The 23,584-nt window shown below is 45.7% G+C and overlaps 11 non-coding genes and 1 pseudogene across 11 annotated transcripts; all 12 read left to right on the plus strand.

The window, feature by feature from the left end:
- Positions 1-2,319: 2,319 nt before the first annotated feature.
- LOC142727956 (U2 spliceosomal RNA) lies at positions 2,320-2,511 on the plus strand. Its single transcript, XR_012877382.1, has one exon. It is a non-coding gene; the product is annotated as a U2 spliceosomal RNA (small nuclear RNA).
- Positions 2,512-3,797: 1,286 nt separating this feature from the next.
- On the plus strand, positions 3,798-3,979 carry LOC142727979 (U2 spliceosomal RNA). The gene has a single exon (XR_012877393.1). It is a non-coding gene; the product is annotated as a U2 spliceosomal RNA (small nuclear RNA).
- Positions 3,980-4,659: 680 nt separating this feature from the next.
- LOC142727970 (U2 spliceosomal RNA) lies at positions 4,660-4,853 on the plus strand. Its single transcript, XR_012877391.1, has one exon. It is a non-coding gene; the product is annotated as a U2 spliceosomal RNA (small nuclear RNA).
- Positions 4,854-11,043: 6,190 nt separating this feature from the next.
- On the plus strand, positions 11,044-11,243 carry LOC142727961 (U2 spliceosomal RNA). The gene has a single exon (XR_012877386.1). It is a non-coding gene; the product is annotated as a U2 spliceosomal RNA (small nuclear RNA).
- A 1,286-nt stretch (positions 11,244-12,529) lies between these two features.
- Positions 12,530-12,599, plus strand: LOC142727982 (U2 spliceosomal RNA; annotated as a pseudogene).
- A 790-nt stretch (positions 12,600-13,389) lies between these two features.
- On the plus strand, positions 13,390-13,571 carry LOC142727965 (U2 spliceosomal RNA). Its single transcript, XR_012877388.1, has one exon. It is a non-coding gene; the product is annotated as a U2 spliceosomal RNA (small nuclear RNA).
- A 1,286-nt stretch (positions 13,572-14,857) lies between these two features.
- Positions 14,858-15,048, plus strand: LOC142728008 (U2 spliceosomal RNA). Its single transcript, XR_012877417.1, has one exon. It is a non-coding gene; the product is annotated as a U2 spliceosomal RNA (small nuclear RNA).
- A 1,282-nt stretch (positions 15,049-16,330) lies between these two features.
- LOC142728009 (U2 spliceosomal RNA) lies at positions 16,331-16,521 on the plus strand. The gene has a single exon (XR_012877418.1). It is a non-coding gene; the product is annotated as a U2 spliceosomal RNA (small nuclear RNA).
- Positions 16,522-17,807: 1,286 nt separating this feature from the next.
- On the plus strand, positions 17,808-17,998 carry LOC142728010 (U2 spliceosomal RNA). The gene has a single exon (XR_012877419.1). It is a non-coding gene; the product is annotated as a U2 spliceosomal RNA (small nuclear RNA).
- A 1,286-nt stretch (positions 17,999-19,284) lies between these two features.
- On the plus strand, positions 19,285-19,475 carry LOC142728011 (U2 spliceosomal RNA). Its single transcript, XR_012877420.1, has one exon. It is a non-coding gene; the product is annotated as a U2 spliceosomal RNA (small nuclear RNA).
- Positions 19,476-20,761: 1,286 nt separating this feature from the next.
- On the plus strand, positions 20,762-20,952 carry LOC142728012 (U2 spliceosomal RNA). The gene has a single exon (XR_012877421.1). It is a non-coding gene; the product is annotated as a U2 spliceosomal RNA (small nuclear RNA).
- A 1,286-nt stretch (positions 20,953-22,238) lies between these two features.
- Positions 22,239-22,429, plus strand: LOC142728014 (U2 spliceosomal RNA). Its single transcript, XR_012877422.1, has one exon. It is a non-coding gene; the product is annotated as a U2 spliceosomal RNA (small nuclear RNA).
- The last annotated feature ends 1,155 nt before the right edge of the window (positions 22,430-23,584 follow it).

Here is a 23,584-nt window from a genome sequence, read left to right on the forward strand (position 1 = left end):
TGATGCCAAGCTAGATATTTTAGACCAGGAAGTTTTATCCCGTAATATTACCTTGGAGGAACTTTTATTTGCTTTTAAAAGTTTTTCTAATGGGAAAGCTCCTGGGGAAGATGGTCTGCCCATCGAATTTTATCATGCTTTTTGGGAAATTTTAAAGAATGACATGTTTTTATTGTATAAGGAAGTTTTTATTACTGAAGAGCTGCCCCCTTCCTGGAGGAGGGGGATTGTGTCCTTAATTTTTAAAAAAGGTGAGAGGGACCAGTTAAAAAACTGGCGCCCTATTACTCTTTTAAACGTTGATTGTAAAATTTTAGCTAAACTAATAACAATCCGTTTTAAACCTTTTATTCATAAATTAATCCATCCAAACCAGGTATGTGGGGTACCTGGGAGGTCAATTACTGAGTCCCTGAATATTTTACGTGACATCATTTGGTATTTTAAAGAAAGGGGTCAAAGCCTTGCTATTTTATCCTTAGATTTCGAGAAGGCTTTTGACCGGGTCTCCCATGAATATCTTTTTATGGTTCTTAAAAAGATGGCTGTTCCTGAAATTATTTTAACACGTATTAAGCTTTTATATCGATCCTGTTTTAGCCAAATTTCTATCAACGGATTTTTAACTAAAGGTGTTCCTCTTTTATCAGGGGTGAAACAGGGGTGCCCGTTGTCTCCGCTCCTTTTTATTTGTGCCATAGAACCTCTGTTCACCCTAATAAGAGATGATAAAGTCATCAGAGGCGTGCCCATACCTGGAGGAAGGGGGAACCAGGTAAAAATCCTAGGCTATATGGATGACGCCACCGTCCTATGCCCAGACGCCGCTTCTATGAGACGGGCATTGAGGAACACCGGCTTTTTTTGTGAAGCCTCTGGTTTTAAATTAAACGTTGATAAGTGTGACTGTTTTTATACTGGTGTATGGGATTCCTCTGTGACACCAGGAGTTAACATGCAGCAGGATCAGATAAAAATTTTAGGAATTGTTTTTAATCAAGAAAACGATGGGAGACCCAATTGGGATTCAGTAATTGCCAAAATGGAAAAAAAGGTTTTAATGTGGAATTTGAGAAATCTCACCATGGAGGGAAAAGTTTTAATAATTAAATCTGTTTTATTACCCATAATGCTTTATGTAGCTATGGTTTTCCCTCCAACAATTTTATATATTAAAAAAGTGACCAGGATCTGTTTTATGTTTTTATGGGGTTCCAAAATGGAAAAACTAAAACGTGATTTTATGTACAGATGTAAGGACAATGGCGGGAGAGATGTTCCTAACCTTTTTAACTTCTTTTACATTAAATACTTTTGCTTCTGTTTTAAAATATATAATTCTGATGGTATTTTTAGCTACTTTTTAAAGTACGCTACGGGCATGATTTTTAAACGATGGTTTCGTGTCCCTTTGAATTCTCCTGTGCTTCTGTGTCCCCCAAAACAATATGCGGTGCTCGAAAAAACTGTCAGGCTCCTAGGTCTCCAAGAATTGGAGCCTGACATATTGGGGGACCAGAAAAAAGTGTCACTCTCCTGTAGGCGGCAGGAGGATACACTGGCAGTTTCAAATTTCTCACAGGCAAGGTCCAAGGTGGTGTGGCGGAACGTTTTCGGGAAATTTATGGCAAATGTGCACAAGGACCTTGCCTGGGCAATCGTTCACCAGTGCCTCCCTACTCGTGAATTCCAGCATAGGCGAGGACTGGTGGCGAGAGCCAAGTGCCCGAGAGACAGGTGTGGTGACGACGAGACGATAATGCACCTGTTTTGGAACTGCCCATATGCACAGGAGGTTTGGAGGAAGGTAGGCCCATTGCTGAAATGGGCCTGCGGTCTTAAAGATCTTAAATTTGAATACGTGTTTTATGGTCTTTTTAACTGCCCAAGTTTTAAACAGCAAATGGTCTGTTGGATCATTTTAAACTGTTTTAAGAATGCCATTTGGAAGGTTAGGAACATTCTGCTTTTTAAACATGATTTTATTGACGTTAAAAATTGTGTGAAATATGCCCTAAGTGAAATGTATATTTATTATCTTAGGGACAAAAAGCAGCTAGGGGTAAAAGAAGCAACATCCATGTGGTGTTTGCAAATGTGGAATACCATAACATTGTAAATAAAAATGGTTTTATTCTTTTATGTCTTTTATGCCCTGTATAAATTTTATCCTGCTATTGTTCTGTACTTTTATTATAACATCTGTATTAATGGTCTTATTATTATTACTTTTGTATTCATTTAAATGTATGAATATTCATGTATTATGCTGTTGATTTTATCTTGTGGTTTCAATTTTAAAAAAAAAGTCTGTAAAATATATTATTTTTGCCAATAAAAAACTTTGTTGAAACCTTATCTGTTCTTATCAGTTTAATATCTGATACGTCCCCTATCTGGGGACCATATATTAAATGGATTTTTAGAACAGGGAGATGGAAATAGAGCTTGCTCTGTCCACTCCACGCATTGACCTGGTATTGCAGTATTTCCAGGACCGGTGCACCCTTCCCTTATGTGTTGACTAAAATCAGATTCCAAAAGTGTTTTTTCTCTTTGCCATTGTTTCTGTCTTTCTGAAGGGATCTCCCCTTTTAATCCCATTATTTCAACACCTGTTGGACAATGCATTTGTACAGTCATGTGTGATAATGAGCTCATTTATTAAATGCAATTAATGAATACATTGCCACCTCTTGTTGTGTGTGTGTGTGTGTGTGTCTTCTGTGTTTCTGTGTTTCCGGCATTTCACATTGGAACAGCTCATTCACCTTCCTTGTCTTCTCTCCGCCCTCCCTCCCTCCCTCCCTCCTAGGTAAGTTAAAGAGCTGCACCTGAGCCAGCCACTGATTGATGCAGCACCACAGTCAAATAGTGGAGTGGAGTGGAGTAGGGGAACAGCAAACAGCCATTAAAGCAGCCAGCCGCCTACCCGCCACAATGGACCTACCTGTGTACACTAGGTGGATGTGATGGAATGTACTGTCGTCCCTACATTTCAAGAAGAAGTAAGAATTGCAGTTGCAACAAACCCTTGCTTGCCTACAAAGAGAGCAGCAATTTGGATTTGTTACTATGTTACCTGGAAGAATAACAAACTGTGCAAGGATGGAGGTTGTAGGAGCAAAGAGAAGTTGTCTGTAAAGTTGGTGGATGCCTATTTTCCATTTTGCAGTCCCTTGTCTCCCTCTTGTGGCCTCCTGGAGGCAAATAAATGTGCAAAAAAAAGACAGCCTGGCGGCCGGCTGTTGCAGTGTTGCCCTCTCAGGCAACACTGAGTGACTGACTGAGCCTCACAGTCTTATATAAAGTTCAGACGGAACTTTGCACGTGTCATAGTGGAGCCCTCAGGATTCCAGAGCCAGCTTTCTGACATCATAATGGGGCCTGCCTCAGAGATAAAAGCCTGGGCCCAGGCAGTGTTGTTCAGTGCTGCTCAGCAGGCAGCACAGGACTGGATTAAAGCTGATACAAGGTGTGAAGGAACAAGGGGTGGCTGTGGGCATGCACTTGCTGCCGCTGCCAGTGTTTATCTGCATGGCAGGAGGGCATTTGGGCGTTGCCAGGAAGGCGTTTTTATGTAGATTCCTCCTCTTTCAGCACTGCATTGTGGTGCAAGCAAAAGAAGCAAATCCTGTCTGGCTTCCTCTCCGGCCTTTATTCACCTCCCGCTTAGTAGCTGTAAATGTGTGTGAGCCTGCAGGGCCCCATGGAATTGCCTAGGAGTAGGCTGAATCGCTGCAAGGGGTGAACAGCAGTATGGGACAGGCTCGGGCAAGGCAAGGGCCGCTCGGGTTATCGCTTCTCGGCCTTTTGGCTAAGATCAAGTGTAGTATCTGTTCTTATCAGTGGGGGTTAGTAATCATCCCTGCCGATGGTACGTGGGCCATCGTAGGGGGATGACAGAACGCCGAGGTGAGGGCAGGGAACCACAACGGTCATCGCTCTGGTGTACGCATTTGGTTTAAAGGTACCATTTGTAGGTGACCAGGCGACCGCCGGATCGAGGTCATTAGGCCGGGTAGTTTGGAAGCCCGAGTTGCTATGTGCCCCAGGGCTGGTGACCCTGGGGTGCCCTAACTCACTGGGGGTGGGATCCCACTGAGTGAAGGCACACTTGCACGCACTCTCTTTCACGCTATATGAGCACACACCTTTATTCTCCCGGCCTTCTGGCTGGGAGATGAGGAATTTTTTTATACCTGGCGGATGTCCAGGCTGTATCACAGCGCACATCCACTTATTTAATTTTGTTTTTCACTGTGTGTTTGTCACGTTTGTCACAAGGATTTTGGGATGCGGTGCCCTTTTGGGACCCTCCTGAGGTCTAGGGGGAAAATGTGTGGCCTTCTGGTTCCTTTTTCCCCTGCAACCTGGCCTCCCTTCTTCGGAGGGGAGGTGCAACTAGGATGCAGGCTCCTAGGTGGACACTGGGGTGGCAGCCCAGGTAGAAGCCTAGGAGTGTGTTTGGGTCTCCCTAAGCTCCGGCGAGGGGGGACCATCGATCCTTGATCCTCTAGGCCTATGGTTTGGAGGGTCAGGGAATGGTTATGCGGGGCCTCTCTCTTTTAAGAGAAGGGCTGCGATAGACCGCATCCTTGTGCACTTTTTGTGTGGCACCTCTGCACTTTTTATGCACTTGGGTGATAGAAAGCACGGCTCGGGCTTTCAATAAAAAAAAAAAAAAAAAAAAAAAAAAATCTGTTCTTATCAGTTTAATATCTGATACGTCCCCTATCTGGGGACCATATATTAAATGGATTTTTAGAACAGGGAGATGGAAATAGAGCTTGCTCTGTCCACTCCACGCATTGACCTGGTATTGCAGTATTTCCAGGACCGGTGCACCCTTCCCTTATGTGTTGACTAAAATCAGATTCCAAAAGTGTTTTTTCTCTTTGCCATTGTTTCTGTCTTTCTGAAGGGATCTCCCCTTTTAATCCCATTATTTCAACACCTGTTGGACAATGCATTTGTACAGTCATGTGTGATAATGAGCTCATTTATTAAATGCAATTAATGAATACATTGCCACCTCTTGTTGTGTGTGTGTGTGTGTGTGTCTTCTGTGTTTCTGTGTTTCCGGCATTTCACATTGGAACAGCTCATTCACCTTCCTTGTCTTCTCTCCGCCCTCCCTCCCTCCCTCCCTCCTAGGTAAGTTAAAGAGCTGCACCTGAGCCAGCCACTGATTGATGCAGCACCACAGTCAAATAGTGGAGTGGAGTGGAGTAGGGGAACAGCAAACAGCCATTAAAGCAGCCAGCCGCCTACCCGCCACAATGGACCTACCTGTGTACACTAGGTGGATGTGATGGAATGTACTGTCGTCCCTACATTTCAAGAAGAAGTAAGAATTGCAGTTGCAACAAACCCTTGCTTGCCTACAAAGAGAGCAGCAATTTGGATTTGTTACTATGTTACCTGGAAGAATAACAAACTGTGCAAGGATGGAGGTTGTAGGAGCAAAGAGAAGTTGTCTGTAAAGTTGGTGGATGCCTATTTTCCATTTTGCAGTCCCTTGTCTCCCTCTTGTGGCCTCCTGGAGGCAAATAAATGTGCAAAAAAAAGACAGCCTGGCGGCCGGCTGTTGCAGTGTTGCCCTCTCAGGCAACACTGAGTGACTGACTGAGCCTCACAGTCTTATATAAAGTTCAGACGGAACTTTGCACGTGTCATAGTGGAGCCCTCAGGATTCCAGAGCCAGCTTTCTGACATCATAATGGGGCCTGCCTCAGAGATAAAAGCCTGGGCCCAGGCAGTGTTGTTCAGTGCTGCTCAGCAGGCAGCACAGGACTGGATTAAAGCTGATACAAGGTGTGAAGGAACAAGGGGTGGCTGTGGGCATGCACTTGCTGCCGCTGCCAGTGTTTATCTGCATGGCAGGAGGGCATTTGGGCGTTGCCAGGAAGGCGTTTTTATGTAGATTCCTCCTCTTTCAGCACTGCATTGTGGTGCAAGCAAAAGAAGCAAATCCTGTCTGGCTTCCTCTCCGGCCTTTATTCACCTCCCGCTTAGTAGCTGTAAATGTGTGTGAGCCTGCAGGGCCCCATGGAATTGCCTAGGAGTAGGCTGAATCGCTGCAAGGGGTGAACAGCAGTATGGGACAGGCTCGGGCAAGGCAAGGGCCGCTCGGGTTATCGCTTCTCGGCCTTTTGGCTAAGATCAGAGTTTATTGCTCTGGTCTTGGTCAGGGGGTGCGGGTTTTCCCTTGGGAGGAACCAGAGTGGTGATCGTTCTGTGATCGTGGATCGGCAGGTATAGTCAGCATGGATGCAGCAAGGACAACACCGGTGGAGAGAACCATACGAATTAAGGTAGACCCAAGTGATTCTGGTAAGAACACCGTTGAATTTGTTGGAAGGAAGCTGGTGGTCGACATGGCAGGTATCCCTCTTTATAAATTATTCTGCGTGCAAGAAAACAGAAAGCAAGGATTGTATGATGTGTCCTTTCAAGAAGAAAATGACTGTTTAAATTTCTATGAAGCCTTAAAAGTGAATGCTAACTGTGAGGTTTTGAAAAATGTCTCTTTTGTGCCTCTATTTGCTATGGGAGAGAGGGTACTATTTGTACATGTCTTCAACCCATTTACCCAGCTGGACTTAATCAAGAACTTTTTGAGTTTATATTGCACCAGTGTGAAAGGGGGAACCAAAATGACCAGCTCATTGAAAGTGTTCAATGGAACTTATAAATTTTTCGTCCAGTTTAAGCTGGACCCGGATTGTATTGGTGGAGTTAAGAGCCCTCCATTGTCCTTTTCCATTGCTGGCTATAGAGGATATTTGTATTATCAAAATATGCCAAAATTTTGTCGGTTCTGTCACCAGTTTGGTCACACTAAGGAGTGCTGCCCTGGGGTGAAGGTGTGCAGGAATTGTAAGCTGGCTGGACATGAGGCAGGTGCATGTACGGAACCCCGATCGTGTGATTTGTGTGGTGAAGTGGGGCACCTGTATAGAGATTGCCCAGTGGGCAAGAAGAGAAAGGAGAAAGAGGAAAAGGAAAGAGAGGCACAGAGACAGAAGAATATCCAGAAGCAAGAGGAAGCCAATGAGAGGTTAAGGATAGAAAGGGAGGTGGAGGAGCAAAGGCAGAAAGAAATCCTTGATGCAATATTGGCTGAGGCTGAGCGAGATAGCACGCAGGTGCAGGCAATTGAGGAAACTTTCATTGAGGACATGCCAAGCCCTGTGGTAGAAGAATCTCAGAGGATATCAGAATGGTCTTCCTCTGGAGTGTTGAGTCCAGTGAGAGAAGTGGAGATGTCTTTTCGCCCACAGAGAGTGGGGAACTTTCCAAAAAAACAGAGAATTGAAGTGGTGGAGACGCAAAGTGTGGAGACGGCGAACGCCTTTCAGGCATTGTTTGAGCCGAACATGGAGTATGAGACTAGTGAAGAAAACTCTCCCGGGCCTTTAACCCGGAAAGTTTGAGGGTTCTGCTTTGTGTTTTTTCACCTTTTTCTGCCTAGGGCAGTTATAAAATGTCGTTTAAAATTTTGTCTTCCAATGTCCGGGTGTTTAAAAACCGGGCCAGGAGAGCAGCCATTTTGGAGGAATTGTCTTTCAGTGGAGCAGATTTAATTTGTGTGCAGGAGTGCGGGATAGAGTATATAGTTAAGCAGGAGGAGTGGGGTTTTGGTGCAGCAATATGGTCATGTTCTAGTCACAATAGAAATGATGGTGTTGGGGTGTTGGTTAGGAGTAGCAGGGTGGAGGTTTGTAGCTACACAGTGATTGAGGAGGGGCGGTGCCTGTTAGTGGTTATAAAAGTATGTGGTGTGAATGTGCGTGTAATTAATGTGTATGCGTCTGCAAAAAAGGAAGAGAGAGTGGAGTTGTTTGAGAGAATTAAACTGTTTTTGCCAGGTAGGGAACATATTGTGTGGGTGGGGGATTTTAACTGTGATACTAGAGGGGATTTGGATGTGTCTGGGAATGTGCTAAAGTCTGTACTCACTGATTTTGGATTGAGGGATGTAGTGCACCTGTGTGGTGTTAACCCTATAGTAGATACTTATTATGCGGATAGTGGGAGACACAGCAGTAGAATTGATATGATTTTTGTTTCTAAGGGGGTGATGGGTAAGGGATATATGCAAATGAAGGTAGGATATTCTGATCACGAGTGCATTAAGTGTGAGTTGGTCTGGGATGAGGATTGTGGGAGTGGGAGGGGTTTATGGAAATTAAATGTGAGTTTGTTGGATGATGAGAGTGTTTGTGGAAAATATGTGGATACATATAGGTTTTGGTATGAGAAAAAAGGTGATTTTGTGGATATAATAACATGGTGGGATTGGGTTAAAGAAAGAACACGTGTGTTTTTTAGAAAGGTTGGTTATAGGAAAGCTGTGGAGAGGAGGAAGAGGTATGAATGTTATAATATAAGGTTGAATTTTCTCCAGAAGGTTAAAAAGAGAGGTTGGAGTGTGGATGAGGAGATTGATTGTGTGAAAAATGAGATGAGGGAATGGTTGTTAGAAAAAGGTAGAAAGATTATGTATCAGTCAAAATTAGATAAATTGGAAAAGGGGGAAAAATGTTCTAGGTATTTTTTCAAAAAAGTAGTGGGGAAAAAGGAGGATTTGGTGAGAGTGTATGATAAAAATGGAAGGGTGGTGAAAGGAAAAGCAGTGTTTTCTGTGGTTGAAAGTTTTTATAAAGAATTGTATGCAGTGAAAGAGATTGATAGGGACTTGGAGGCTGAAGTGGTGAGTATGATTGAAAATAGGGTGGAAGTAATTGAATATGCAAATTTGATGAGAAACATTGAGGAGGATGAAGTAAAGAGAGTGTTGGATAGTATGGCTGTGAATAAGACCCCAGGGGATGATGGGTTACCGATGGAATTTTACATAAAAATGTGGGATGTGATTAAGGATGATATGGTGCAAGTTTATAAATTTATGTGGGAGAATGGTAGGATGGTTGAAAGTATGAAAAGTGGGGTGGTGGTTTTGATTTATAAGAAAGGGGATGTGAATGATGTTAAAAATTGGAGGCCGATTACTTTGTTGAATGTGGACTATAAGGTGTTTGCTAAGCTGATTGCAAATAGGATGAGAGATGTGATTGGTCAGGTGGTTGGGGAGGAGCAAGTGTGTGGAGTGCCGGGGAGGAGGATTAGTGAGAATTTGTGTTTGCTGAGAGATGTGATATGGGATAGCATGGAGAGGAAACAAGTATTGAATGTTCTGTCAATTGATTTTGAAAAAGCTTTTGATCGTTTGGCGCATGATTTTTTATTTAGAGTTTTGGTAAGAATGGGTTTTCCTAGTGACTTTGTGAATGTTGTAAGAGTGTTGTATAAGAATGTGTATAGTAAGATTCTCATTAATGGATGGGTTGGTGGTGAGATAAGTGTGGGTTCCGGTGTGAGGCAGGGGTGTCCCCTGTCTCCGATTGCCTTTATTTGTGCGATTGAGCCTTTATTACAGATGTTTCGGAAGGATAAATGTATGAGAGGTGTGAAGATTCCTGGTTGTGGTGGGAAAGAAGTAAAAGTATTAGCATACATGGATGATGTGTGTGTGATTTGTGAATCCGATGCTGCGGTAAGGCGTGCAAAATTGTTAGTTGCTTTGTTCTGTGGGGCATCTGCATTTAGAGTAAATTGGGATAAGAGTGAATGTAAGAGGTTTGGGAACATTGGGAGGAGAGAAGATTTAGGTGTAAAATGTGTGGAAGGAGCGATTCAGATTTTGGGGGTGAAATTTGATGAAAAATTGGATGGGAATGAAAGTTGGGAGGATGTTGGTAAAAAGATTATTAAGAAAATGAATTTCTGGCGTTTGAGAGAATTGTCTTTTGCTGGGAAGATTCTGGTGATTAAAAGTGTGATTTTACCAATTTTGTTGTATGTTGCTTTTGTCTTTCCGCCAGGGTCTATGATGCTGAGAAGATTGAATAGAGTGCTGATGGTATTTTTTTGGGGTTCTAAGATGGAGAGAGTGAAGAGAGAGACTGTGAGGAAAAGTGTAAAGAATGGGGGAATGGGGTTTCCTAATATTGAGGTATATTTGGGAGTGAATAGTGTGTTTGCAGTAAGAAGGATGATGGGAGGTGATTGGAAATTTGCATGTATGGTAAGATATCTGAGTGGGAGTGTGTTATGCAGATTAGGATGGATAGGGAGAGATTTAAGAGTGCCGTATGCACTTATATGTCCAAAGTGGTATCTGTATGTGGAAAAGTTTTTGAAAAGCTATGAGTTGTTGGGGAAGGGTGATGTGTTGAGAAATAAAAAAGAGATGTTGAGATGTATTGAAGGAAAAGAAGTGCAGTGTCCTATAAATATGGTGAGAAGGGTGAATGTAGGGAGAGTATGGAAGAGTTTGGAAACGGATGGGATAACAAATAGACAGAAAGAGATTGTATGGCAAAGTATGCATGGAGCGTTGCCTGTGAGAGAGTTTCAAAGAAATCGTGGGATTGGGAGGAGTGAAGCATGTCCAAGAGTGGGGTGTGGAGGGTGTGAAAGTATTTTACATTTATTCTGGAATTGTGATGTGGCTCAGGAAGTGTGGAAGGGTGTGAGTCCTTTGTGTAAAGAGGTGGTTGGGGTTAAAAAACTGACGTTTGAGGTAATAATGTTTGGGTTGGGAATGTTAGATAGGAAAAAACAGAGGGTGTGGTGTATTATGTTAGCAATCATTAAAGAAGTTTTGTGGGATGTAAGGAATTTGTATGTCTTTAGAAGAAAGGAAGTGACGGTAGAAGGGTGTTTGAGGATGATTTTGGATAGAATGTATGTGGTATATTTGTCGGACAAGAAAAGGTTTGGGGAAGCAGATGCAGAGGGTATTTGGAAATTTTTGAAGTGGAGGTATGTAGTTAAAGTATAAATGGTGGGTGGAGTGAAGGGTTTAGACTAAGGTGATGGGATTGTATGCCTTTTTTGTTTAATTGTAAATGTAAATAAATATGTTTAAAAAAAAGAAAAATCATTGACCCGATGATGAGCTTAAAGAAACGCACTAAATACAGAGTGTAAGATTGGTGAAAGTGTTTGAGGTGCAAAAAATATAATGAACTTATATTTTTACCTCTGAGGGTTTAAAAAAAAAAAAAAAAAAAAAAAAATCTGTTCTTATCAGTTTAATATCTGATACGTCCCCTATCTGGGGACCATATATTAAATGGATTTTTAGAACAGGGAGATGGAAATAGAGCTTGCTCTGTCCACTCCACGCATTGACCTGGTATTGCAGTATTTCCAGGACCGGTGCACCCTTCCCTTATGTGTTGACTAAAATCAGATTCCAAAAGTGTTTTTTCTCTTTGCCATTGTTTCTGTCTTTCTGAAGGGATCTCCCCTTTTAATCCCATTATTTCAACACCTGTTGGACAATGCATTTGTACAGTCATGTGTGATAATGAGCTCATTTATTAAATGCAATTAATGAATACATTGCCACCTCTTGTTGTGTGTGTGTGTGTGTGTGTCTTCTGTGTTTCTGTGTTTCCGGCATTTCACATTGGAACAGCTCATTCACCTTCCTTGTCTTCTCTCCGCCCTCCCTCCCTCCCTCCCTCCTAGGTAAGTTAAAGAGCTGCACCTGAGCCAGCCACTGATTGATGCAGCACCACAGTCAAATAGTGGAGTGGAGTGGAGTAGGGGAACAGCAAACAGCCATTAAAGCAGCCAGCCGCCTACCCGCCACAATGGACCTACCTGTGTACACTAGGTGGATGTGATGGAATGTACTGTCGTCCCTACATTTCAAGAAGAAGTAAGAATTGCAGTTGCAACAAACCCTTGCTTGCCTACAAAGAGAGCAGCAATTTGGATTTGTTACTATGTTACCTGGAAGAATAACAAACTGTGCAAGGATGGAGGTTGTAGGAGCAAAGAGAAGTTGTCTGTAAAGTTGGTGGATGCCTATTTTCCATTTTGCAGTCCCTTGTCTCCCTCTTGTGGCCTCCTGGAGGCAAATAAATGTGCAAAAAAAAGACAGCCTGGCGGCCGGCTGTTGCAGTGTTGCCCTCTCAGGCAACACTGAGTGACTGACTGAGCCTCACAGTCTTATATAAAGTTCAGACGGAACTTTGCACGTGTCATAGTGGAGCCCTCAGGATTCCAGAGCCAGCTTTCTGACATCATAATGGGGCCTGCCTCAGAGATAAAAGCCTGGGCCCAGGCAGTGTTGTTCAGTGCTGCTCAGCAGGCAGCACAGGACTGGATTAAAGCTGATACAAGGTGTGAAGGAACAAGGGGTGGCTGTGGGCATGCACTTGCTGCCGCTGCCAGTGTTTATCTGCATGGCAGGAGGGCATTTGGGCGTTGCCAGGAAGGCGTTTTTATGTAGATTCCTCCTCTTTCAGCACTGCATTGTGGTGCAAGCAAAAGAAGCAAATCCTGTCTGGCTTCCTCTCCGGCCTTTATTCACCTCCCGCTTAGTAGCTGTAAATGTGTGTGAGCCTGCAGGGCCCCATGGAATTGCCTAGGAGTAGGCTGAATCGCTGCAAGGGGTGAACAGCAGTATGGGACAGGCTCGGGCAAGGCAAGGGCCGCTCGGGTTATCGCTTCTCGGCCTTTTGGCTAAGATCAAGTGTAGTACCTGCTCAAGCTGAGGTTAGTAATCATCCCTGCCGGTGGTACGTGGGCCATCGTAGGGGGATGACAGAACGCCGAGGTGAGGGCAGGGAACCACAACGGTCATCGCTCTGGTGTACGCATTTGGTTTAAAGGTACCATTTGTAGGTGACCAGGCGACCGCCGGATCGAGGTCATTAGGCCGGGTAGTTTGGAAGCCCGAGTTGCTATGTGCCCCAGGGCTGGTGACCCTGGGGTGCCCTAACTCACTGGGGGTGGGATCCCACTGAGTGAAGGCACACTTGCACGCACTCTCTTTCACGCTATATGAGCACACACCTTTATTCTCCCGGCCTTCTGGCTGGGAGATGAGGAATTTTTTTATACCTGGCGGATGTCCAGGCTGTATCACAGCGCACATCCACTTATTTAATTTTGTTTTTCACTGTGTGTTTGTCACGTTTGTCACAAGGATTTTGGGATGCGGTGCCCTTTTGGGACCCTCCTGAGGTCTAGGGGGAAAATGTGTGGCCTTCTGGTTCCTTTTTCCCCTGCAACCCGGCCTCCCTTCTTCGGAGGGGAGGTGCAACTAGGATGCAGGCTCCTAGGTGGACACTGGGGTGGCAGCCCAGGTAGAAGCCTAGGAGTGTGTTTGGGTCTCCCTAAGCTTCGGCGAGGGGGGACCATCGATCCTTGATCCTCTAGGCCTATGGTTTGGAGGGTCAGGGAATGGTTATGCGGGGCCTCTCTCTTTTAAGAGAAGGGCTGCGATAGACCGCATCCTTGTGCACTTTTTGTGTGGCACCTCTGCACTTTTTATGCACTTGGGTGATAGAAAGCACGACTCGGGCTTTTAAAATAAAAAAAAAAAAAAATCTGTTCTTATCAGTTTAATATCTGATACGTCCCCTATCTGGGGACCATATATTAAATGGATTTTTAGAACAGGGAGATGGAAATAGAGCTTGCTCTGTCCACTCCACGCATTGACCTGGTATTGCAGTATTTCCAGGACCGGTGCACCCTTCCCTTATGTGTTGACTAAAATCAGATTCCAAAAGTGTTTTTTCTCTTTGCCATTGTTTCTGTCTTTCTGAAGGGATCTCCCCTTTTAATCCCATTATTTCAACACCTGTTGGACAATGCATTTGTACAGTCATGTGTGATAATGAGCTCATTTATTAAATGCAATTAATGAATACATTGCCACCTCTTGTTGTGTGTGTGTGTGTGTGTGTCTTCTGTGTTTCTGTGTTTCCGGCATTTCACATTGGAACAGCTCATTCACCTTCCTTGTCTTCTCTCCGCCCTCCCTCCCTCCCTCCCTCCTAGGTAAGTTAAAGAGCTGCACCTGAGCCAGCCACTGATTGATGCAGCACCACAGTCAAATAGTGGAGTGGAGTGGAGTAGGGGAACAGCAAACAGCCATTAAAGCAGCCAGCCGCCTACCCGCCACAATGGACCTACCTGTGTACACTAGGTGGATGTGATGGAATGTACTGTCGTCCCTACATTTCAAGAAGAAGTAAGAATTGCAGTTGCAACAAACCCTTGCTTGCCTACAAAGAGAGCAGCAATTTGGATTTGTTACTATGTTACCTGGAAGAATAACAAACTGTGCAAGGATGGAGGTTGTAGGAGCAAAGAGAAGTTGTCTGTAAAGTTGGTGGATGCCTATTTTCCATTTTGCAGTCCCTTGTCTCCCTCTTGTGGCCTCCTGGAGGCAAATAAATGTGCAAAAAAAAGACAGCCTGGCGGCCGGCTGTTGCAGTGTTGCCCTCTCAGGCAACACTGAGTGACTGACTGAGCCTCACAGTCTTATATAAAGTTCAGACGGAACTTTGCACGTGTCATAGTGGAGCCCTCAGGATTCCAGAGCCAGCTTTCTGACATCATAATGGGGCCTGCCTCAGAGATAAAAGCCTGGGCCCAGGCAGTGTTGTTCAGTGCTGCTCAGCAGGCAGCACAGGACTGGATTAAAGCTGATACAAGGTGTGAAGGAACAAGGGGTGGCTGTGGGCATGCACTTGCTGCCGCTGCCAGTGTTTATCTGCATGGCAGGAGGGCATTTGGGCGTTGCCAGGAAGGCGTTTTTATGTAGATTCCTCCTCTTTCAGCACTGCATTGTGGTGCAAGCAAAAGAAGCAAATCCTGTCTGGCTTCCTCTCCGGCCTTTATTCACCTCCCGCTTAGTAGCTGTAAATGTGTGTGAGCCTGCAGGGCCCCATGGAATTGCCTAGGAGTAGGCTGAATCGCTGCAAGGGGTGAACAGCAGTATGGGACAGGCTCGGGCAAGGCAAGGGCCGCTCGGGTTATCGCTTCTCGGCCTTTTGGCTAAGATCAAGTGTAGTATCTGTTCTTATCAGTTTAATATCTGATACGTCCCCTATCTGGGGACCATATATTAAATGGATTTTTAGAACAGGGAGATGGAAATAGAGCTTGCTCTGTCCACTCCACGCATTGACCTGGTATTGCAGTATTTCCAGGACCGGTGCACCCTTCCCTTATGTGTTGACTAAAATCAGATTCCAAAAGTGTTTTTTCTCTTTGCCATTGTTTCTGTCTTTCTGAAGGGATCTCCCCTTTTAATCCCATTATTTCAACACCTGTTGGACAATGCATTTGTACAGTCATGTGTGATAATGAGCTCATTTATTAAATGCAATTAATGAATACATTGCCACCTCTTGTTGTGTGTGTGTGTGTGTGTGTCTTCTGTGTTTCTGTGTTTCCGGCATTTCACATTGGAACAGCTCATTCACCTTCCTTGTCTTCTCTCCGCCCTCCCTCCCTCCCTCCTAGGTAAGTTAAAGAGCTGCACCTGAGCCAGCCACTGATTGATGCAGCACCACAGTCAAATAGTGGAGTGGAGTGGAGTAGGGGAACAGCAAACAGCCATTAAAGCAGCCAGCCGCCTACCCGCCACAATGGACCTACCTGTGTACACTAGGTGGATGTGATGGAATGTACTGTCGTCCCTACATTTCAAGAAGAAGTAAGAATTGCAGTTGCAACAAACCCTTGCTTGCCTACAAAGAGAGCAGCAATTTGGATTTGTTACTATGTTACCTGGAAGAATAACAAACTGTGCAAGGATGGAGGTTGTAGGAGCAAAGAGAAGTTGTCTGTAAAGTTGGTGGATGCCTATTTTCCATTTTGCAGTCCCTTGTCTCCCTCTTGTGGCCTCCTGGAGGCAAATAAATGTGCAAAAAAAAGACAGCCTGGCGGCCGGCTGTTGCAGTGTTGCCCTCTCAGGCAACACTGAGTGACTGACTGAGCCTCACAGTCTTATATAAAGTTCAGACGGAACTTTGCACGTGTCATAGTGGAGCCCTCAGGATTCCAGAGCCAGCTTTCTGACATCATAATGGGGCCTGCCTCAGAGATAAAAGCCTGGGCCCAGGCAGTGTTGTTCAGTGCTGCTCAGCAGGCAGCACAGGACTGGATTAAAGCTGATACAAGGTGTGAAGGAACAAGGGGTGGCTGTGGGCATGCACTTGCTGCCGCTGCCAGTGTTTATCTGCATGGCAGGAGGGCATTTGGGCGTTGCCAGGAAGGCGTTTTTATGTAGATTCCTCCTCTTTCAGCACTGCATTGTGGTGCAAGCAAAAGAAGCAAATCCTGTCTGGCTTCCTCTCCGGCCTTTATTCACCTCCCGCTTAGTAGCTGTAAATGTGTGTGAGCCTGCAGGGCCCCATGGAATTGCCTAGGAGTAGGCTGAATCGCTGCAAGGGGTGAACAGCAGTATGGGACAGGCTCGGGCAAGGCAAGGGCCGCTCGGGTTATCGCTTCTCGGCCTTTTGGCTAAGATCAAGTGTAGTATCTGTTCTTATCAGTTTAATATCTGATACGTCCCCTATCTGGGGACCATATATTAAATGGATTTTTAGAACAGGGAGATGGAAATAGAGCTTGCTCTGTCCACTCCACGCATTGACCTGGTATTGCAGTATTTCCAGGACCGGTGCACCCTTCCCTTATGTGTTGACTAAAATCAGATTCCAAAAGTGTTTTTTCTCTTTGCCATTGTTTCTGTCTTTCTGAAGGGATCTCCCCTTTTAATCCCATTATTTCAACACCTGTTGGACAATGCATTTGTACAGTCATGTGTGATAATGAGCTCATTTATTAAATGCAATTAATGAATACATTGCCACCTCTTGTTGTGTGTGTGTGTGTGTGTGTCTTCTGTGTTTCTGTGTTTCCGGCATTTCACATTGGAACAGCTCATTCACCTTCCTTGTCTTCTCTCCGCCCTCCCTCCCTCCCTCCCTCCTAGGTAAGTTAAAGAGCTGCACCTGAGCCAGCCACTGATTGATGCAGCACCACAGTCAAATAGTGGAGTGGAGTGGAGTAGGGGAACAGCAAACAGCCATTAAAGCAGCCAGCCGCCTACCCGCCACAATGGACCTACCTGTGTACACTAGGTGGATGTGATGGAATGTACTGTCGTCCCTACATTTCAAGAAGAAGTAAGAATTGCAGTTGCAACAAACCCTTGCTTGCCTACAAAGAGAGCAGCAATTTGGATTTGTTACTATGTTACCTGGAAGAATAACAAACTGTGCAAGGATGGAGGTTGTAGGAGCAAAGAGAAGTTGTCTGTAAAGTTGGTGGATGCCTATTTTCCATTTTGCAGTCCCTTGTCTCCCTCTTGTGGCCTCCTGGAGGCAAATAAATGTGCAAAAAAAAGACAGCCTGGCGGCCGGCTGTTGCAGTGTTGCCCTCTCAGGCAACACTGAGTGACTGACTGAGCCTCACAGTCTTATATAAAGTTCAGACGGAACTTTGCACGTGTCATAGTGGAGCCCTCAGGATTCCAGAGCCAGCTTTCTGACATCATAATGGGGCCTGCCTCAGAGATAAAAGCCTGGGCCCAGGCAGTGTTGTTCAGTGCTGCTCAGCAGGCAGCACAGGACTGGATTAAAGCTGATACAAGGTGTGAAGGAACAAGGGGTGGCTGTGGGCATGCACTTGCTGCCGCTGCCAGTGTTTATCTGCATGGCAGGAGGGCATTTGGGCGTTGCCAGGAAGGCGTTTTTATGTAGATTCCTCCTCTTTCAGCACTGCATTGTGGTGCAAGCAAAAGAAGCAAATCCTGTCTGGCTTCCTCTCCGGCCTTTATTCACCTCCCGCTTAGTAGCTGTAAATGTGTGTGAGCCTGCAGGGCCCCATGGAATTGCCTAGGAGTAGGCTGAATCGCTGCAAGGGGTGAACAGCAGTATGGGACAGGCTCGGGCAAGGCAAGGGCCGCTCGGGTTATCGCTTCTCGGCCTTTTGGCTAAGATCAAGTGTAGTATCTGTTCTTATCAGTTTAATATCTGATACGTCCCCTATCTGGGGACCATATATTAAATGGATTTTTAGAACAGGGAGATGGAAATAGAGCTTGCTCTGTCCACTCCACGCATTGACCTGGTATTGCAGTATTTCCAGGACCGGTGCACCCTTCCCTTATGTGTTGACTAAAATCAGATTCCAAAAGTGTTTTTTCTCTTTGCCATTGTTTCTGTCTTTCTGAAGGGATCTCCCCTTTTAATCCCATTATTTCAACACCTGTTGGACAATGCATTTGTACAGTCATGTGTGATAATGAGCTCATTTATTAAATGCAATTAATGAATACATTGCCACCTCTTGTTGTGTGTGTGTGTGTGTGTGTCTTCTGTGTTTCTGTGTTTCCGGCATTTCACATTGGAACAGCTCATTCACCTTCCTTGTCTTCTCTCCGCCCTCCCTCCCTCCCTCCCTCCTAGGTAAGTTAAAGAGCTGCACCTGAGCCAGCCACTGATTGATGCAGCACCACAGTCAAATAGTGGAGTGGAGTGGAGTAGGGGAACAGCAAACAGCCATTAAAGCAGCCAGCCGCCTACCCGCCACAATGGACCTACCTGTGTACACTAGGTGGATGTGATGGAATGTACTGTCGTCCCTACATTTCAAGAAGAAGTAAGAATTGCAGTTGCAACAAACCCTTGCTTGCCTACAAAGAGAGCAGCAATTTGGATTTGTTACTATGTTACCTGGAAGAATAACAAACTGTGCAAGGATGGAGGTTGTAGGAGCAAAGAGAAGTTGTCTGTAAAGTTGGTGGATGCCTATTTTCCATTTTGCAGTCCCTTGTCTCCCTCTTGTGGCCTCCTGGAGGCAAATAAATGTGCAAAAAAAAGACAGCCTGGCGGCCGGCTGTTGCAGTGTTGCCCTCTCAGGCAACACTGAGTGACTGACTGAGCCTCACAGTCTTATATAAAGTTCAGACGGAACTTTGCACGTGTCATAGTGGAGCCCTCAGGATTCCAGAGCCAGCTTTCTGACATCATAATGGGGCCTGCCTCAGAGATAAAAGCCTGGGCCCAGGCAGTGTTGTTCAGTGCTGCTCAGCAGGCAGCACAGGACTGGATTAAAGCTGATACAAGGTGTGAAGGAACAAGGGGTGGCTGTGGGCATGCACTTGCTGCCGCTGCCAGTGTTTATCTGCATGGCAGGAGGGCATTTGGGCGTTGCCAGGAAGGCGTTTTTATGTAGATTCCTCCTCTTTCAGCACTGCATTGTGGTGCAAGCAAAAGAAGCAAATCCTGTCTGGCTTCCTCTCCGGCCTTTATTCACCTCCCGCTTAGTAGCTGTAAATGTGTGTGAGCCTGCAGGGCCCCATGGAATTGCCTAGGAGTAGGCTGAATCGCTGCAAGGGGTGAACAGCAGTATGGGACAGGCTCGGGCAAGGCAAGGGCCGCTCGGGTTATCGCTTCTCGGCCTTTTGGCTAAGATCAAGTGTAGTATCTGTTCTTATCAGTTTAATATCTGATACGTCCCCTATCTGGGGACCATATATTAAATGGATTTTTAGAACAGGGAGATGGAAATAGAGCTTGCTCTGTCCACTCCACGCATTGACCTGGTATTGCAGTATTTCCAGGACCGGTGCACCCTTCCCTTATGTGTTGACTAAAATCAGATTCCAAAAGTGTTTTTTCTCTTTGCCATTGTTTCTGTCTTTCTGAAGGGATCTCCCCTTTTAATCCCATTATTTCAACACCTGTTGGACAATGCATTTGTACAGTCATGTGTGATAATGAGCTCATTTATTAAATGCAATTAATGAATACATTGCCACCTCTTGTTGTGTGTGTGTGTGTGTGTGTCTTCTGTGTTTCTGTGTTTCCGGCATTTCACATTGGAACAGCTCATTCACCTTCCTTGTCTTCTCTCCGCCCTCCCTCCCTCCCTCCCTCCTAGGTAAGTTAAAGAGCTGCACCTGAGCCAGCCACTGATTGATGCAGCACCACAGTCAAATAGTGGAGTGGAGTGGAGTAGGGGAACAGCAAACAGCCATTAAAGCAGCCAGCCGCCTACCCGCCACAATGGACCTACCTGTGTACACTAGGTGGATGTGATGGAATGTACTGTCGTCCCTACATTTCAAGAAGAAGTAAGAATTGCAGTTGCAACAAACCCTTGCTTGCCTACAAAGAGAGCAGCAATTTGGATTTGTTACTATGTTACCTGGAAGAATAACAAACTGTGCAAGGATGGAGGTTGTAGGAGCAAAGAGAAGTTGTCTGTAAAGTTGGTGGATGCCTATTTTCCATTTTGCAGTCCCTTGTCTCCCTCTTGTGGCCTCCTGGAGGCAAATAAATGTGCAAAAAAAAGACAGCCTGGCGGCCGGCTGTTGCAGTGTTGCCCTCTCAGGCAACACTGAGTGACTGACTGAGCCTCACAGTCTTATATAAAGTTCAGACGGAACTTTGCACGTGTCATAGTGGAGCCCTCAGGATTCCAGAGCCAGCTTTCTGACATCATAATGGGGCCTGCCTCAGAGATAAAAGCCTGGGCCCAGGCAGTGTTGTTCAGTGCTGCTCAGCAGGCAGCACAGGACTGGATTAAAGCTGATACAAGGTGTGAAGGAACAAGGGGTGGCTGTGGGCATGCACTTGCTGCCGCTGCCAGTGTTTATCTGCATGGCAGGAGGGCATTTGGGCGTTGCCAGGAAGGCGTTTTTATGTAGATTCCTCCTCTTTCAGCACTGCATTGTGGTGCAAGCAAAAGAAGCAAATCCTGTCTGGCTTCCTCTCCGGCCTTTATTCACCTCCCGCTTAGTAGCTGTAAATGTGTGTGAGCCTGCAGGGCCCCATGGAATTGCCTAGGAGTAGGCTGAATCGCTGCAAGGGGTGAACAGCAGTATGGGACAGGCTCGGGCAAGGCAAGGGCCGCTCGGGTTATCGCTTCTCGGCCTTTTGGCTAAGATCAAGTGTAGTATCTGTTCTTATCAGTTTAATATCTGATACGTCCCCTATCTGGGGACCATATATTAAATGGATTTTTAGAACAGGGAGATGGAAATAGAGCTTGCTCTGTCCACTCCACGCATTGACCTGGTATTGCAGTATTTCCAGGACCGGTGCACCCTTCCCTTATGTGTTGACTAAAATCAGATTCCAAAAGTGTTTTTTCTCTTTGCCATTGTTTCTGTCTTTCTGAAGGGATCTCCCCTTTTAATCCCATTATTTCAACACCTGTTGGACAATGCATTTGTACAGTCATGTGTGATAATGAGCTCATTTATTAAATGCAATTAATGAATACATTGCCACCTCTTGTTGTGTGTGTGTGTGTGTGTGTCTTCTGTGTTTCTGTGTTTCCGGCATTTCACATTGGAACAGCTCATTCACCTTCCTTGTCTTCTCTCCGCCCTCCCTCCCTCCCTCCCTCCTAGGTAAGTTAAAGAGCTGCACCTGAGCCAGCCACTGATTGATGCAGCACCACAGTCAAATAGTGGAGTGGAGTGGAGTAGGGGAACAGCAAACAGCCATTAAAGCAGCCAGCCGCCTACCCGCCACAATGGACCTACCTGTGTACACTAGGTGGATGTGATGGAATGTACTGTCGTCCCTACATTTCAAGAAGAAGTAAGAATTGCAGTTGCAACAAACCCTTGCTTGCCTACAAAGAGAGCAGCAATTTGGATTTGTTACTATGTTACCTGGAAGAATAACAAACTGTGCAAGGATGGAGGTTGTAGGAGCAAAGAGAAGTTGTCTGTAAAGTTGGTGGATGCCTATTTTCCATTTTGCAGTCCCTTGTCTCCCTCTTGTGGCCTCCTGGAGGCAAATAAATGTGCAAAAAAAAGACAGCCTGGCGGCCGGCTGTTGCAGTGTTGCCCTCTCAGGCAACACTGAGTGACTGACTGAGCCTCACAGTCTTATATAAAGTTCAGACGGAACTTTGCACGTGTCATAGTGGAGCCCTCAGGATTCCAGAGCCAGCTTTCTGACATCATAATGGGGCCTGCCTCAGAGATAAAAGCCTGGGCCCAGGCAGTGTTGTTCAGTGCTGCTCAGCAGGCAGCACAGGACTGGATTAAAGCTGATACAAGGTGTGAAGGAACAAGGGGTGGCTGTGGGCATGCACTTGCTGCCGCTGCCAGTGTTTATCTGCATGGCAGGAGGGCATTTGGGCGTTGCCAGGAAGGCGTTTTTATGTAGATTCCTCCTCTTTCAGCACTGCATTGTGGTGCAAGCAAAAGAAGCAAATCCTGTCTGGCTTCCTCTCCGGCCTTTATTCACCTCCCGCTTAGTAGCTGTAAATGTGTGTGAGCCTGCAGGGCCCCATGGAATTGCCTAGGAGTAGGCTGAATCGCTGCAAGGGGTGAACAGCAGTATGGGACAGGCTCGGGCAAGGCAAGGGCCGCTCGGGTTATCGCTTCTCGGCCTTTTGGCTAAGATCAAGTGTAGTATCTGTTCTTATCAGTTTAATATCTGATACGTCCCCTATCTGGGGACCATATATTAAATGGATTTTTAGAACAGGGAGATGGAAATAGAGCTTGCTCTGTCCACTCCACGCATTGACCTGGTATTGCAGTATTTCCAGGACCGGTGCACCCTTCCCTTATGTGTTGACTAAAATCAGATTCCAAAAGTGTTTTTTCTCTTTGCCATTGTTTCTGTCTTTCTGAAGGGATCTCCCCTTTTAATCCCATTATTTCAACACCTGTTGGACAATGCATTTGTACAGTCATGTGTGATAATGAGCTCATTTATTAAATGCAATTAATGAATACATTGCCACCTCTTGTTGTGTGTGTGTGTGTGTGTGTCTTCTGTGTTTCTGTGTTTCCGGCATTTCACATTGGAACAGCTCATTCACCTTCCTTGTCTTCTCTCCGCCCTCCCTCCCTCCCTCCCTCCCTCCTAGGTAAGTTAAAGAGCTGCACCTGAGCCAGCCACTGATTGATGCAGCACCACAGTCAAATAGTGGAGTGGAGTGGAGTAGGGGAACAGCAAACAGCCATTAAAGCAGCCAGCCGCCTACCCGCCACAATGGACCTACCTGTGTACACTAGGTGGATGTGATGGAATGTACTGTCGTCCCTACATTTCAAGAAGAAGTAAGAATTGCAGTTGCAACAAACCCTTGCTTGCCTACAAAGAGAGCAGCAATTTGGATTTGTTACTATGTTACCTGGAAGAATAACAAACTGTGCAAGGATGGAGGTTGTAGGAGCAAAGAGAAGTTGTCTGTAAAGTTGGTGGATGCCTATTTTCCATTTTGCAGTCCCTTGTCTCCCTCTTGTGGCCTCCTGGAGGCAAATAAATGTGCAAAAAAAAGACAGCCTGGCGGCCGGCTGTTGCAGTGTTGCCCTCTCAGGCAACACTGAGTGACTGACTGAGCCTCACAGTCTTATATAAAGTTCAGACGGAACTTTGCACGTGTCATAGTGGAGCCCTCAGGATTCCAGAGCCAGCTTTCTGACATCATAATGGGGCCTGCCTCAGAGATAAAAGCCTGGGCCCAGGCAGTGTTGTTCAGTGCTGCTCAGCAGGCAGCACAGGACTGGATTAAAGCTGATACAAGGTGTGAAGGAACAAGGGGTGGCTGTGGGCATGCACTTGCTGCCGCTGCCAGTGTTTATCTGCATGGCAGGAGGGCATTTGGGCGTTGCCAGGAAGGCGTTTTTATGTAGATTCCTCCTCTTTCAGCACTGCATTGTGGTGCAAGCAAAAGAAGCAAATCCTGTCTGGCTTCCTCTCCGGCCTTTATT

The sequence above is a fragment of the Rhinoderma darwinii genome, unplaced genomic scaffold (genome assembly GCF_050947455.1).
Source record: "Rhinoderma darwinii isolate aRhiDar2 unplaced genomic scaffold, aRhiDar2.hap1 Scaffold_658, whole genome shotgun sequence".
NCBI lineage: Eukaryota > Metazoa > Chordata > Amphibia > Anura > Rhinodermatidae > Rhinoderma > Rhinoderma darwinii.